At 46.5% G+C, this 13,715-nt stretch overlaps 1 long non-coding RNA gene across 1 annotated transcript; it reads right to left on the bottom strand.

The window, feature by feature from the left end:
• Positions 1-4,686: 4,686 nt before the first annotated feature.
• On the bottom strand, positions 4,687-11,180 carry LOC148001156 (uncharacterized). Its single transcript, XR_015639078.1, has 2 exons — positions 10,862-11,180; positions 4,687-5,699 (listed from the first exon to the last, which is right to left on the bottom strand). It is a non-coding gene; the product is annotated as an uncharacterized LOC148001156 (long non-coding RNA).
• Positions 11,181-13,715: the final 2,535 nt, after the last annotated feature.

Below are 13,715 nucleotides of genomic sequence, written 5' to 3' on the forward strand. Positions count from 1 at the left end.
AAACTCGTCAATATCCAACCATGAGAACGTTCTCAATTCTTCCACTGACAGGTAAATTGACTTTTCCTAAGTCCTGCCCACTGTTTTACGTGGGAAAACATGTCTTCTACTCTCCACAACACTCTGTGAGAATTCCCCAGACCAGAAAACCAAGTGAGAAGCCAGGTGTGTTGGTGGACATCGTAATCCTAGAACCCAGAAGGCAGAGGCTGGAGAATAGGATGCTAGGGGGACATTCAAAGAGGCAGAAACAGGTTGGGGATTTAGCTCAGTGGTAGAGCGCTAGCCTAGGAAACGCAAGGCCCTGGGTTTGGTCCCCAGCTCCGGGGAAAAAAAAACAAAAACAAAACCAAAACCAAAACAAAACAAAACAAAAAAACAAAGAGGCAGAAACAGAGATGGGGAAGGGGGAAAAAGCTGGTCCTGAGACCCACTGTTGCTTTTCCGGGGAAACTACCTTACCTTCTAGCATTGGGTAGGTCTGATCTAAATGTCAGACAAATGCAAGGTCACTGGTCAGCCCACACCTAGAAGGCTAACTCCTGCCTGAGTCCCTTCCAGAGTCTCTGAGGAAAAACTGTTCCAGAATGGCTTTCTGCAGTGATTAAAATGGCCTCCACTTTCCTGCTTCCAAGGAGTCTGCATTAGCGCCTTTCTTAGTTCCTTCAGTGTGCTATAAAAAAACACCTTAGGCTGGACAATTTATAAAGAACAGAAAGGCTTTATATGGTTCCAGAAGATAGGAAGTCCAAGGTTAAAGTGCTAAGAGACAGGCTGGAGAGATGGCTCAGCGGTTAAGAGAACTGACTGCTCTTCCAGAGGTCCTGAGTTCAATTCCCAGCAACCATACGGTGGCTCACAACCATCTGTAATGGGATCTGATGCTCTCTTCTGATGTGTCTGAAGACAGCTACAGTGCACTTATATAACAGATAAATAAATATATAAATAAATAAATAAATCTTTAAAATAAAAAAGTGTTCAGGGGCTGGGGATTTAGCTCAGTGGTAGAGCGCTTACCTAGGAAGCGCAAGGCCCTGGGTTCGGTCCCCAACTCCGAAAAAAAGAACCAAAAAAAAAAAAAAAAAAAAAAAAAAGTGTTCAGCCAGAGCGTGATAAATACAGAGGCGAATGCTAGCAGCAAAACGTTGAGCTGAGAACAGAGTCCCCGTTGGAGGAATTGGAGAAAGAATTGAAGGAGCTGAAGGGACTTGCAACCCCATAAGAACAATAATATCAACCAACCAGAGCTCCCAGGGACTAAACCACCATACAAAGAGTACACATGGACAGACCCATGGCTCCAGCTGCATATGTAGCAGAGGATGGCCTTGTTGGGGACCAATGGGCGGAGAAGCCTTTGGTCCTTCCAAGGCTGGACTCCCCAGTGTAGGGGGCAGGCAGGGAGGCGGGAAGAGGTTGGGGAGGGGGAACACCCTCATAGAAGCAGGGGGAGGAGGGGTGGGAAACCAGGAAAGGGGATAACATTTGAAATGTAAAAAAAAAAAAAAAAAAAGTAAAATAAATCCAATTAAAAAAATAAAACTTAAAAAATAATAATAAAATAAAACTAAAAGGGGTTGGGGATTTAGCTCAGTGGTAGAGCGCTTGCCTAGCAAGCACAAGGCCCTGGGTTCGGTCCCCAGCTCTGAAAAAAAAAAAAAAAAGAAAAAAAAAGAAAACTAAAAAGTGCTAAGAGACATAGTATCGAGGCTGTTACCAGAAGCTGATCCCATAGGGAAACCAATGTCTAGAGGTTAGTGCTAGAGAAGAAAGTGGCTATACTCAGTGAGAGGGAGCCGGGCTCACAGACTAGCTCCTTTCTCCAGAGGTTGAAGAATGACAGCTATAGGAGAGGAGAGATGAGCCAACAGACCGGAATGTTCCTGATACTTCAGAAGTAGGTGTCACTTCCAGAACCTCAGATGTCACTCCCTTTCGTGGCCTGGTGTGATGGCCTTGAGGAAGAGAAGAGAGGAAGGCTAGGACACTGAAAATCAAGATAACTCCAGGTCGTAGCTTTGGACGAAGCATTTCTCGGATGATTGATGTGTCTACATGCTACATGCCCCGGAACCACCCAAAGGTCAACGTAACAGAGGAGACAGTCACAGCATGAAGACTGAGGAACCAAATCCGGTTCCTCTCCGGTCACCCATTGGCCTCCTGTGAGCTCATGCAATGTTTAGTCCAAATTGCTGACTGGGGCGGAGCTAAACGATCACTCATCTATGTGGGCCCCAAACCAGCGAGCGAAGCTAAAGGGCCTGTTTAGGTTTTCAGGTTTCCCCCCAGTTATCAGCAAGTGTGTGACATTCCTTAGGGCTGTGAGTCTTCTCTAACACACTGAATCACACTTCGCCAGAAGCTAGGGAGGGGGCTTCATGGACAAGGTGTTCCCTCCACGAGAGAGGCTCTGCCTGCTTCAGAGATGGCACTCCTATCTTTGTTGGATGCTGGCCAGAGTCCAAGATTATGTTCTCTGGGGAACTTTGGGCTTTCCTTTTCTTTCTCTGAAGCCACCTTCCCCAGCCCCCACCACCACCACCCCACCCCCTTCACTATGTGGCTGCTTGCTAACCTCCCGTGCTGAACATGCTGGCCTAGCTCAAAAGGCTTTGCAGCCTGTCTGCACTGCTTTTATTCTTTATTCCTCGCACTCTGACGAAACCGTCTGTGAGTTTCCCCTGAGTCTGTTTTAAGTTCTTTTATTAACAAGACCAAGAACCCAAAGGTGAGAGCCTGGGGTTTCCCCTGTAGCGCTCAAATCGTGTCTGCTCTGTCACCAGCTGTATGCCCCTGACAGCTTGCATTATAATAAGTTTAGCATCGATACTGTGAAGAGACACCATAACCAAAGCAACTCTTATAAAAGGAACCGTTTAACTGGGGGCTTGCTTACAGTTTCAGAGGTTTAGTCTATTATCATCATGGCAGGGAGCATGGTGGCCAACAGGCAGGTACTGGAGCAGTAATTGAGAACTATCTGATCTGAAGGCAGAGAAAAAGAGAGGAGAGAGAGAGAGAGAGACAGAGAGAGAGAGAGAGAGAGAGAGACACAGAGAGAGAGAGAGACAGAGAGAGACAGAGAGAGAGAGAGAGATTGGTGTGGGCTTTTAAAACCTTGAAGCCCACCCCTAGTGACAGACTTTCTCCAGCAAGGCCTTGCTTCTAACTCTTCCGGTCCTCTCAAACAGTGCCACTCCCTGCTGACTAATTCAAATTCATGAGCCTGCCGGGTTCCAATCTTACTTAAACCACCACAGAGAGCAAACAAACCATATTTCTAAACAACTGTGCTTTACCATCTAGAATCTTCTGGGGAACTTTTTCAAACCAGACCAATCATAGGCAGATCTCAGGATGCGGAACTCCAACATCAGCACTGTTTATAAAGTCACCATCAGCCAGGACTAAGAGTCCCCAAACTGGGCTGGCGATAGTGGAATGGTAACCTTGCATACATGTGGTCCTGAGTCCTACCCCAACACCTCAAAAACACTAACCTAATCCTAGCTTTAAATCTCAAGCACACCTATGGCCTTGAGGAGTAGCTGAACCTCTGTGTCTCTTTCCACATCTACCAGATACAGGCTTAAAAGTCCAATGGCCAGTGGGTGCATCCTATTGCCCCACCCGTATTGCCAACTACTCAGAGAGGCATGGTGGTCTATGTTCCTTACCCAAGCCCTACCTCCTTCACAACTCAGAGACAGAGAGCATGACAGAGAGACCAAGGAATGCTGGTCTCCCTTTCCTTGGGGGTCGTTGGCCACCGGGGTCCAAGAAGTTTTGGACAACCGTGACCTTGATGGAAGGACTTGCGGGAGTCAGCTTCTGTGAGACCGTTCTACTTTATTATGTCAGGGGTACATTACATAGGGCTTTTGGGGTTATGGGTGGTAAGGGTTGATTGGTCATTACACAGTACCTAATTATCATACGGGGAAGGGGGAGAGAGAGAGAGAGAGAGAGAGAGAGAGAGAGACTCATCTGCTGAGTCATGCTACACTTGCAGGAAGCTCTGTGCAGAGTCATCCTCCAGCTAAGGTCAGACATCTGCGCTCAGAGACACTCTCCAAACAAGGTCCGGCAGGGAAAACGAAGCCTCACTGAGAAAGGGAGTCCTCCATTCTGTACTGAGCTCAGAAAGCCATCTGGATATGGTAGACTAAGACCTTAATAGCAGGGTTCTTCAACTAAGGAATGTGTGTCTCCCTGTCCTTTCCTGCTAGGTCATCAAAAGTGATTCAAGTCTCTCCACCAAAGGGCAGGACTCATTCCCATTAAACAACCCTCCCCAACAGGTTTTCTCTGCATTGCACAGGACACACACACACACACACACACACACACACACACACACACACCCCTGGCTGCTCCATAGGTAGGTTCGCTCCTGCTGTTTCCTGCTTTGGACCTTCCGAGTGTGTCTTCGCTCTACCTGAATGTTTATAAACAACCTTTTGTTGCTAGGGTGGTGAGCACGCCGTTATTCCCAGCATCCCAGTGGCAGAGGCAGAGAGATCAATAGTCCAAGGCCAGTGTGGGCTGCATATCTAAGTAGGACCTTGTCACAAGAATGCCAGGCCTTTTGATGAAATAGAACATTTCTCTATCTGTCTAGCTTTTGTCCCCAACACCCCTAAGAAAGAAAAAAAACAAAAGGCAAACAGATCAGCAAACTTCATATAAAGCGTTTCTTTATTAAAAGCCTTCAATAAGGGGTGAGGAAGATGGCTCAGTGGGTAGAAGAGCTTCCCTGGCAGGGACTGAGTTCGAATCCCTAGCACCCACCTAAAAAGCCAGGCATGGCTATGTTATGGATTTGAACTCAGGTGCCTGCACCCTGGGGCAAACAGACCGAAGGATCTAGACAATGTGGTTTACACACCAAGTTCCAGGCCATGTAGACTGAGGTTATACAGTGAGACTCTGCCTAAAAATTAAACAATACAGAAGCAAAAAACAATACAGAGTTTCTCTGAGACCTCACCATGTGCCACTTTCTCTTCTGTTTGGCTACCCAGCCTCAGAGCCTCTTTGTTGCTTTTCTCAGAAAGCATCCAATAGGATCGCTGTACGGATTAAGTCATAGACTCCATGAAAGACGAAATCAAGCCATCTTGTGGGTCAGGGCTAAGTTCAAGGCAGACCCAAATTGGAATCTCGCTCTTGAGTTAGGACAAATTGCTTCTGCCCTGGGAGATGGGGTACGGATACTGCATTGCTGGGCTCTTGTTGCATGGTGGTGCACTGCGGTCATTTTAACAACTGATATATTTAGCTTCTGTGTGTGTGTTGAGCAATTTGGGAGGACTGCGAGTGCATTATTTCACTCCGCTTTGGAAAACCTCACGAAGCGTGCGAGATCAGTTTCGGCGCAAGGCCACCTGCTCCTGAGTGATGGTGGGCAGCTGGGGCTCACATTGGTGACCTATTAGTCACACACTCTCTGGTGGTCATCTTTCCTCGAACTGCCCAGGGATGGAAACGGGGGTCTTACACATGCCAGGTAAAGTGACTTGCCTTCGACCAGTGTTCTCAGTTCTTTTACTTTTTATTTTGAGACAAGGTCTCATTAAGTTGCCCAGGCTGCCCTGGATCTCACTGTATAGCCCGGTCTGGCCTTGAACTTGTGGTCCTTCGGTCTCAACCTTCTGAACAGCTGGGATTACAGCCTGTGCCACCAAACTCATCTAAAAAAAAAAACACAAAAGGAAGTAAATTTGCAGTTCTACCATGATCTAGTGATGTTTCTGAGCTTATAAATAGTGCCACTTCTTACCCTGATTGTTCAGAAGTTAAGAAATTTTCTCAATAGAAACATACACAAAAAGACATCTAAGAATGATCAAGGGCTGGAGAGATGGCTCAGCGGTTAAGAGCACTGTCTGCTCTTCCAGAGGCCCTGAGTTCAAATTCCAGCAGCCACATGGTGGCTCACAACCATCTGTAATGAGATCTGGTGCCCTCTTCTGGTGTGTCTGAAGACAGCTACAGTGTATACATAAAATAAATAAACCTTAAAAAAAAAAAAAAAAAAGATCAAGGTAGCCTTTCTTTCTCTTCCCGCTTCAGATTTTTTCTTTTTCGGTTCTTTTTTTCGGAGCTGGGGACCGAACCCAGGGCCTTGCGGTTGCTAGGCAAGCGCTCTACCACTGAGCTAAATCCCCAACCCCTTCAGATTTATTTATTTATTTGTTCATTTACTTATTTATTATTTAATGTCTGAGAGTACACTGTAGCTGTCTTCAGACACACCAGAAGAGGGCATTAGATCCCATCACAGATGGTTGTGAGCCACCATGTGGTTGCTGGGAATTGAACTCATGACCTCTGGAAGAGCAGTCAGTGCTCTTAACTGCTGAGCCATCAGCGGTGCACCCCCTCTCACGCTCCTTTAATTCTCTAAAAAAAAAAAAAAACAAAAAACAAAAAAAAAAACCTTGAAATTATTCCAGTGCCCATCAACGTGAGAGAAAAATTCCATCGTATAGATTATGCAATTATTTTTTCCTCTGATGTCAATGGCTTCTCTGCTGCTGGATAAAACACTGACCAAAAAAACGGCACAGGGAGGGAGGGGTTTATTTGGCTTACAGTTGATCACTGGGAAGGGCCGACTGTCCAAGAGGTGGCAGAGCACCGTCTTTTCTCCCCCAGGTTCTCTAGTATTGAGATTGCGACTCCAGCTGCACAGATTTCTACACGGGAGCTGGCGATCAGAACTCACGTCCCCATGCTCGCTTGACCGGCCAGCACTGAGAATTCTGTTTAGTCCTTTCACTTGCCATTAGCTTTTCAGTGTCTTCGTTTGTTACTATATGACGGAATCTTGATATATAGGCTTGGCTAGCCTGAAACTTGAACTTGAATCATCCTCCTGCCTCAGCCCCCGGAGTGCTGGGTGAAGGTAAGGGTTAGGGAACCACCATGCTAAATAGGAGGAACGTTTTTTTCCTGATGAGGATTTTTCCGATTTTTCCTCACTCCTCATTCTGCTTTTTATAGTCACGATTATTTATTATAATGTGATTTATCTAAGTAGCTTTAAATTACTAATTTTATAGCTGCCTATTGTTGAATCTCTGTTTCCCTGTTCTCCCCCTCCCACCCCACTCTTCCCAGGCCTGGATATCAAATCTAGGCTCTCATACATGCTAGGCAATTGAGGGCTTTACCACTGGGGACCATCCCTAGCCCCTCCCTTCCTTACATACTATGTAACTGTGGAGATGTTACTTTCCAGAGGGTCAGGTTCACAGTTAAATCCTTAGAAACTGTGTGTCCTGTTAGTTGTTTTTTTTTTTTTTCTATTTGTTATAATGTTTACCTACACACACACACACACACACACACACACTTCAGATCTGTAATTTGGTGATGCATAAAATACATTTCTCCCCCTAGCCCAGCCCCTCCTCACTGGCAGATTGCTCCAGAGAACACAGTGGTTCTCTGTGTTCCCTTTGTTCTGAATCAGGAACGGCTGGTTTTGCTTTGCTGACATGTGAGAAATTTGCTCTAAGAGCTCCACTGAGGCCCCGGCAGGCTGCCCTTGACCACTCCCGGCGAGCTGTCCCTCTGCAGCCCTGCACTGGACGTGCCCCTCGTTTACTGAAGCACAGAGATGTGTTTGCTGATCACTCTTGCTGAGAGTCATTTCCATCGAGAAGACCAGGGGGCTCTGTCAATATTGTGCCATCTTTTTTTAATGTGTATAAGTTCTTGCCTGCATGGATGTCAGTACGCCCTGTGAGTGCCTGGTGTCTGCAAAGTCCAAAAGGGGCATTAGGTCCCCTGGAACTGGAGTTACAGAGGATTGTGAGCTGCCACGTGGGAGCTGGGGAATTGAACCTGAGTCTTCCAGAGGAGCAGCCAGAGCTTTTTAACCACTGAGCCATTTCCTTGGCCCTATCTTGTGGTATCTTAAATGCAGATATCTCATTGAATTTGTGAAAAACAGATACAGTTTTTACTGTGCGTAAAAATGAACTCATCTGTCTTCATCTAACACAGATTCCTCCCATCATGCTCGCTCTGGCTGCGAGATGTTTTTATACAAGATCATCCCTTTGCATCAATCTGCATAGAATCGTTGCTAGCGCATGTGTTTCCTCCTGAAATTCATAAAATTATTAAAGGACACCATATGTGAGATTATCGTGGAAGTGAAAATCGGATCTAGGTTTTAAAGTGATGAGATTTTATCAAAGGAAGAGCTGCTCCCTCCCAGCCTGTGAATGAGGGACAGCGGACATGTGCGCACCTGCCCTTCAGTGAACGACCCGACAGGTCTTTCTAGAAGACGACCTCAACCAGCCCATGCCTGTGAGCCACTTCTCCGTGGATGTTAAGCTCCGGCCCGATGTGCGGGCAGCCTCTTCATGCTGCCTTCCCCTCAGCGAGCAGACAGATTCAGAGAAATGCACCTCAGAGGCAGGGCTGTCGAGCAGGATGCAGAGAGGCACAGAACGGATGTCCTCGCATATTTAATACAGTTAACCGTCTGGCGACTTAGCACGTTTTAGGATTCCTGTGAAGCATCTTCAAAAGAACATGCCCTTATTACTTGAATTAAAAATTGACTCATCAGGGCCACCAGCACAAGCACCCAGCGCCTGTTGGGAGCCACCTCTAGCCCAAGGGCTGTGTGGACCTCGCTGTTGAGGGTCAGCAGGGAGGCTGGGCAGTGGACGAGAGTCATTTGCATAGGGGAAGCTCTTGCTTGTTACCTTTGATAGTGTACAAGCTGACTTTCCAAAGTTTGATCACACTTGAGATGAGTTCTAAGTCGCCTCTGGAACGGACAGTCCTGTGTCTGCACTGAAGCTGTTGACGTTGAAACTTTGCAAAGTGCACACAAGGAGTCAAGTATAGTTCAAAATTATTTTTAAAGATTTATTTACTTTATGGACATGAGTGCACTGTAGCTGTCTACAGACACACCAGAAGAGGTCATTGGACCCCATTACAGATGGTTGTGAGCCGCCATGTGGCTGCTGGGAATTGAACTCAGGACCTCTGGAAGGGCAGTCAGTGCTCTTAACCGCTGTGTCGTCTCTCCAGCCCCTCAAAAATATTCTCTTAAAAAATTAGTACACACCCTTAAGCCCAGCACTCAGAAGGCAGAGGTAGGTGGATCTCTGAGTTCAAGGCCAGCCTGACCTACAGAGTGAGTTCCAGGACAGCCATCGATACTCAGAGAAATCCTGTCACTTTTAAGAGTCAAATTCATAGAGACAGAAGAAGGTAGGTTGGCAGTGGGCAGGGAGGTGGCCTCAGCACTAGGCTCTACGCACCAGCAGATCCTGAGACCTTACTGACCCGCCAGGCTTGCCGAAACCATGACCTTCCGGTTCCACGGGAAATCCTATCCCTGGGCAATGACACACATTCTCAATGCCACTAAACTGTACGCCTAACACTAGTCAAGATGGCGAGTTCTGCCGGGCTGGCGGTGCGGGCCTTGGATCTCAACCACTTGGGAGGTGAAGCAGGAGGGTCATGAGTTCAAATCCTGAGCTAGGTAGGCAGTGCCTGGTCAAATCCTGCTCTGTGGACCTCAGTAGGGCCCTTTCTTGTTCATATGTATAGGCCGAGAAGCAATCACGACACCTGTTCTCAAAAGAAAAGGTGAATGGGGGGGAGGGTACAGCTCAAGGGTAGAGAGTTTATCATGTGCAAGGCCCTAGATTCTATAACCAGAACAAAAAAGGGGGAGGATGGAGCATGGAGAAGGGAGGAGGGAGGAGAGGGGAGGGAGGAAGGGGGGAGGAGGAGGATGGAGAAAGGAGGGAGGAGGACAGTGCACACGGACCAAAAGTCACTGTGGGAATGCATGAAGTTCTCAACGAATTAATGAAATATTTAAAAAGAACCAACAACGAAAGAGAAAAGTGGCGAATTTTACATGTATATTACAAAGAAAAGAAAGCACCAGCATAGTCGTTTTTCTAGAAAAACCTTTAATAATATAGAAATACCTGTGCATTGAAACAATTATCAAGATAAACAAGTAAAAAATCTTCCATTTTCAGCTGGGCATGGTGGCTCAGGAGGAAGAGACAGGCGAATCTCTGAGTGTGAGGCCAGCCTGATCTACAGAGCGAGTTCCAGGACAGCCAGGAATACATAGAGAAACCCTGTCGAACAATCACACTCAAGTGTGCGCACACACAGACACAGACACACAGACACACACAAACACACACACACACACACACACACACACAAACACACACACACACACACAAATAAAATAAAAAATAAAATAAAATGTAATATAAAGAAGTTTTGTGGGCTGGAGAGATGGCTCAGTGGTTAAGAGCACTGACTGCTCTTCCCGAGGTCCTGAGTTCAATTCCCAGCAACCACATGGTGGCTCACAACCATCTGTAATGAGATCTGATACCCTCTTCTGGTGTGTCTGAAGACAGCTACAGTGTACTCATATACATAAAATAAATAAATCTTTTAAAAAAAAAAAAGTTTTGTTTGTTTTGAAACAGGGTTTCTCTGTGTAGCCCAGGCTGTCCTGGAACTTGCTCCGTAGACCAGGATGGCCTCAAACTCAGAGATCTACCTGCCTCTGCCTCCTGAGTGCCGGACTAAAGGTGTGCTCCACTACTCCCCAAAAGCATTTTTTTTTATATATATAGCCTTCTGCCTGCATATGTGACTTCAGGCCAGAAGAGGGCACCAGATCTCATTACAGATGGTTGTGAGCCACCATGTGGTTGCTGGGAATCGAACTCATGACCTCTGGAAGAGCAGTCAGTGCTCTTAACCGCTGAGCCATCTCTCCAGCCCATCCCAAAAGCATTTTTAATGAAAAAGAAGAGGGGGGAAAACTCACTATCAGCTATAAGCGATAAGGTGGATCCTCTTGAGGAATGACGTCAGACTCTAGCCAGAATCCCAGATGAAGGATTTCCATACCAAGCTCCAGGAAGGTGGCATCGCCCAGGGAGCAGGCAGCTCCCCCGCCCCCCTTATCCACCGCTCAGCAGAGGTGTCAAGGCTCCCACCTGCGCCAGTTCCCTGAGCCTCTGGAGTGCATTCTTTCTGTCGCCAATGCTGCCGACATCACTCAAGAGGCTCTAAGGCAGTGTTGTTCTTCTCAGGAAGTTCGGTCTGACCGTTTTCATGTTTTCACTGTCCTACTTCCATTTATCAGTTTAACCTCCTCTGTTACCAGGGCAACAAATAGCCTCAGACCTTCCTGGGTAAACACCAGGTTCAAGGCATCGCCAGGGGCACTGAGGTGTTGTGTGGGCAGATTAAACATGCTTCCTTGACCTCTGGTTTCTGAGATCCAAGCAGAAAAATAACACGGTTTAACATAGGAATCGAGGGGGTTGGGGATTTAGCTCAGTGGTAGAGCGCTTGCCTAGGAAGCGCAAGGCCCTGGGTTTGGTCCCCAGCTCCAGAAAAAAAAAAAACAAAAAACAAAAAAACAGAGGAATCGATGCAGAAGTAACAATGGGTCAACTACGGTGTGCTCAACAGGGGTTTTTGGTTTTTTTTTAAGATTTATTTATTATGTATAGAGTTCTGCCTGCATGTACACTTGCACACCAGAAAAGGGCATCGGATCCCAATACAGATGGTTGTGAGCCACCATATGGTTGCTGGGAATTGAACTCAGGACCTTTGAAAGAGCAGCTGGTGCTCTTAACCTCTGAGCCATCTCTCCAGCCCCCAGAGTTATTTTTTTTTAACATTTACTTTTATTTTAACATGTATGAGTGTTTGCCTGCATGTATGTATGTGTGCCAGTGCATGTGCCTGCTGTCCGTGGAGGACAGAGGAGGGTTTAGGATTCTCTAGCTGGGGTTGCAGGTGGTTCTGAGCTACCTTGAGAGTGGATCCTGGGACTTCTGCAAGAACTGTTAAGCGCTCTTACTGCTGAGCCATCTCTCCAGTTTCTATAATGCCAAATTTGAAAGGTAAACATTTTATTGGTTTTTAAGATGTCTCTGGGGGCTGGAGAAATGGCTCAGCGGTTAAGAGCACTGATTGCTCTTCTAGAGGTCCTGAGTTCAATTCCCAGCAACCACATGGTGGCTCACAACCATGTGTAATGGGATCCAATGCTCCCTTCTGATATGTCTGAAGACAGCTACGGTGTGCTCATATTCATTAGATAAATAAATATTTTTAAAAAGAAAGTTATTTATTAAAAAAAAAAGATGTCTCTGGTTCGCTAATCTCATTACTGCAGCATAATCAAGTTAAGGAAAGAAGAGCTTATTTTTGCTCACAGCTTGAGGGTGTGGTCCATTACGGTGGGAAAGCACACTGACAGGAGCATGAGTACATCAGTGGTCTGCAAGAGGAGAGATGAGTGCTCCCTTTTCTTCTTAGCAAGTCCAGAGCCCAGCCCATGGGACTGTGTCACCACATCCTCCTGGGTTCAGTCTTTCTGGTTAATCCTCACACATTCACATAAATCATGACTTCCTTAAAACTTTTTGTATTTAAATATCATGCTGCCCTACCCATTATGTCTGAAGGGGTAAAACAAGGGGGAACTGATCAACAAGGAAAAAAATTAAATTACAGGGTTGTGGACATTTTTAGTGGGTCTATTATTGTTGTAGTGGTGGTTGCTCGCTCTCTCTCTCTCTCTCTCTCTCTCTCTCTCTCTCTCTCTCTCTCTCAAGGCATGGTCTCATGTAGCCCAGGCTGGCTATGTAGCTGAGGATGACGTTAAACTTAGCCTCTGGTCTCTACCTCCCAAGTACTGGGATTATAGATGTGAGTTACCACATTCATCTAATGCTTGATTTTGAATGTTGTGGGCAATGCTGTCATAATTTAACTTTTGCATTACAAATAACCCTTCAATCACTCCGCAGGAACATGTCTTAGAGAGAGGTTAGCATGCTACGTGATGTTAGTCTTATACGGAGGAATCTCGTGACTTCTCCAACCTCTCGCATCTCCCCATTCTTAACCACTGCAGTACCCGTATGAGGCTGTGTTCACTGAGGTACAAACCTTGACTACCTTGAGGCTGGAGAAATGGCTCAACAGTTGGTAGCACTTGCTGCAGAGGACTCGTTTCCCAGCACCTATGTGGGCAACTTAGACCACCAGGGCAGAGATCATGGCAACAGGCAGGCAGGCAGGCTAGCGGGCAGGCAGGCAGGGCGCTAGAACAAACAGCTGAGAACTTACATCTTGCTCCATGAGCATGAGGCAGAGAAAGAGAGAGCACTGGCTGGGAATGGTGTGGGCTTTTGAAACCTCAAAACCAAATCCCTCAAAGCCTTTCCCCAACATGGCCACATCTAATCCTTTCCTAACAGTCCCACCAACTGGAGACCAAGTATTCAAATGCATGAGCACACAAGGACTGTTCTTATTTAAGCCACCGCACAGCCCAAGACCATGATTCTACAGAAAATGGCTAATGGCACTGGGGCAGTTGCACCAGAGGCTAACTTAATTACTATGCCCTTGGCGTTGGGGATTTAGCTCAGCGGTGGAGCGCTTGCCTAGCAAGCACAAGGCCCTGGGTTCGGTCCCCAGCTCTGAGAAGAAAAAAAAATTACTATGCCCTTTAAATGCTGGGGGAATTATGACTTGAGACAAGAAAGTTTCTTATATCTCTCTTGTTCTGCTTTGTGTGTGTACACATGTGCACGTGCATGCGGGTGTGTATGTGTGTGATATGTTGGAAACAGAACCTAACCTTATGCATT

The sequence above is a fragment of the Rattus norvegicus genome, chromosome 15 (genome assembly GCF_021556685.1).
Source record: "Rattus norvegicus strain SHRSP/BbbUtx chromosome 15, alternate assembly SHRSP_T2T, whole genome shotgun sequence".
In the NCBI taxonomy this organism is placed as follows: domain Eukaryota; kingdom Metazoa; phylum Chordata; class Mammalia; order Rodentia; family Muridae; genus Rattus; species Rattus norvegicus.